A 3,200-nucleotide genomic window follows, 5' to 3' on the forward strand; every position below is an offset into this window, starting at 1 on the left:
GACCTTGTGATCCTCCTGCCTTGGCCTCCCAAAGTGCTGGTATTACAGGCGTGAGCCACCGTGCCTGGCCTCAATTTTTCTTTTTTAAAAAAACGTCTTCTGCTGGGCATGGTGGTTCACACTTTTAATCCCTGCACTTTTGGAGGTCCAGGCTAGAGGATCATTTGAGCCTGGGAGTTCCAGACCAGCCTGGGCAACATACAGACTCCTCCTCTACCAAAATAATTAGCTGGTGGTGGTGGCATGTGCCTGTAGTCCCAACACTCCACAGGCTGAGGTGTGAGGATTGCTTGAACTTTGGAGGTCGAGGCTACAGTGAACCAAGATTGTGCCACTGCACTCTAGCTTGGATGATGGAGCGAGACCCTGTCTCAAAGTAAAAAAAAGTTTTCCTGGCGATTCTTACACATATATGAGCTTTTAAAAGCATATATTTCAATAACATTTTAATGACAAAATTTGATGCTCTCAAGTCTCAAAATGGAAATACCAACAGCAAGGTTTCCAGGGATGTCCAACACCACAGAGCAGGGAGGCCTGGCTGGGCCTCCACTGTTGAGGTCATCATGGTGCTTCCACTTTCTTCTGATTAACTTTTGGTTACACACATTGAAAAATGACCTAAGAGAGTTGTTTTGAGTGGCGCTTTTTCTCATTGTACAGCTCCTGGTAGCAGTTTACTGCAACACTGATTGCTCTGGAACCTCTCAGTTTCCAGTCATCATTAGGGCTGTTACTAGCAAGGACCTACAAGCCAGCCTCAAAATGAGAGAGGGCTGCCGACAGTCTTCCTGTGGTTAGCTGCCACAGTGCCCAGGGACCATCTTCCCTCTCCTCCTCCCCCAGTGCCGGCTCCTGTTCCAGCCGCATCAGTTCCTCATTTGAGAGATCTTCTTCATGGGACTGCAGCAACTGGTCCACAGCAGCCTCAGCAACCTCTTCAAAGGCCACATTTCTGGCAAGGGTCACAATGTTTTTTTGAAGCTGTGCAATGTTATCTGCCTGGGAAAAACACTGGGCCTGAACACACTCAGGCCAAATCTTCTTCCACACGCTGTTCATTAGTGCTGGTTTGAGCTCCTTCCATGCGATGGCCATGTCCACAGCATCCATGATGCTGTAGTTTCTCCAAAATTCCCTGATCATAGCTGTGTCCTCACCATCTGCTGCTTCTAGGATGTGCTGAAAAGTCCCTCTCAGATAATGAGCTTTCAAGGTCGAGGCTACACCTTGACACATGGTCTGGATTGAGTCAGTTGTACTGTCATGAAGGTATTATACTCTTATACTTTTTTTTTTTTTTTTTTGAGACGGAGTTTCGCTCTTGTTGTCCAGGATGGAGTGCAATGGCGCAATCTCGGCTCACCACAACCTCCGCCTCCCAGGTTCAAGCAATTCTCCTGCTTTAGCCTCCCGAGTAGCTGGGATTACAGGCCTGCACCACCACGCCCGGCTAAATTTGTATTTTTAGTAGAGACGGGGTTTCTCCATGTTGAGGCTGGTCTCGAACTCCTGACCTCAGGTGATCCGCCCGTCTCGGCCTCCCAAAGTGCTGGGATTACAGGCGTGAGCCACCGCGCCTGGCCTGAAGGTATTCTACTCTTAGTTATCAGAAAGGTCGCTCAAATTTACAGAGTGGCATGACGCACTGTCTAGTATGAGCAATGCTTTGTTGGTGAGGTTATTTTGGGCACTGTATTTTTCAACAGCAAAAAAAGTAAGTGAACCATTCATGAAAGATGCTGCTGGTCACCCAAGCCTTTCTGTTGGAGCGCCAAATCACGGGCAAACTGGGCTTCAAGTACCCTTCAGAGCCTCGTGGGTTTCCGAGCGGTACACCAGTAAGGGCTTCAACTTAAAGTCCCCAGCTGCACTGCCACCAAGCAGCAGCATCAAGTGATCTTTGGATGACTTAAACCCTGGCTCAGCATTCTCTTCCTCGGAAATAAACGTTCCTTTGGGCATTCTCTTCCAATCAAGTCTCGTTCTCATCTACGTTAAAGACACCCGGGGGGTGTCTCACCTTCTTCGATGATGCTTTTCAGCATTTCTGGGTACATGTCCTTGTTGCTGGGAGCTGCGCTGTTCATCTTGAAGTGGGGCAAACAGTGGGACTCCTTGAATCTCACAAGCCACCCTTGACTTGCATGAAACCTCTCCGTTTGAGAACCTTCGCCATGTTCACGCTGTAAGTCATCAAACTCAGCCTTCTCCTGAACGATGGCGGCGCTCAAGGTCGCATTTGGCTGGCTCTGGTCTTCCAGCCACAAGCTCAGCAGCTGCTCCATACTCTCCATCACTGCACTTCGATGGCGAGTCAACCGAGAGGCTCTCAAAGGAGTAGCTATTTGTGAACTCGCTTTGATTTTTTCTTTACTATCTCGAATGGTCGCCACTGTAGAGATGGCAAGATCTAAGGCCTTTGCGATCTGACTGAGCTTCTCACCCGCTTCAAATCGTCGTAACACTTCCAATTTGAGGTCAAGGGTAATCGCTTTCCGTTCCCTTTTGGCACTAGGGATGACAGTTGCATCTGTGGGCCTTTTCCCAGGCATTTCTGCCTCCAAAATGTCAGAAAATCACAGCGGTCTCAAGCGCAAGAACGCTGTGGTTCCTCTACGTCCCCTTGCAGAACTCGGTCAACAGAAAACGAGGCTGCGAAGAGACTCAGGCTGATGTCCTGGAGACGTGGACGGGTCCCCATGGGCAGGCCCAGCCCCACTGCCTAGCCCAGCTGCTTCACTGTCCACTCCGAGGAGGCCGCGCGGGTCTCCCGGTACCGCTCGAAGTCCGCGTGTTGGGGCCGTGCGGCCGCAGGCACATACAAGCGGCCTGGGTCCTGGGGCTCCAGAGAACAACCGACCAAGCAGACAAACGGAACTCCGTGAGGGGGACACTGCGGCAGAAACGTCCCGGGGCGGTTTTCTAGTGCAGCGGAGGGCGGACCGGGCGGGTGTTCAGTTTCGGGAGCTGCTTTCCATGGAGGACCCCAGAAATAAGTGTTGATGCAGATGCCCGATTTAAGATAAGTCTAAAGGCGCTGGGTATCCTCTTAGCGCCCAGCTGTCTGGGCAGGGCGAGGCTGCGCTGCCGATCAAACCCTCGAACGGTCAGGCGACGGCGTGGACACCCAAGACGGGGCCCCAGCCGGCGCCGCGCCCCTGCCGCGCATGCGCGAGGCCTCCCTGCGCTCGCGGGGC

This window comes from Gorilla gorilla, chromosome 18 (genome assembly GCF_029281585.2).
Source record: "Gorilla gorilla gorilla isolate KB3781 chromosome 18, NHGRI_mGorGor1-v2.1_pri, whole genome shotgun sequence".
In the NCBI taxonomy this organism is placed as follows: Eukaryota; Metazoa; Chordata; class Mammalia; order Primates; family Hominidae; genus Gorilla; species Gorilla gorilla.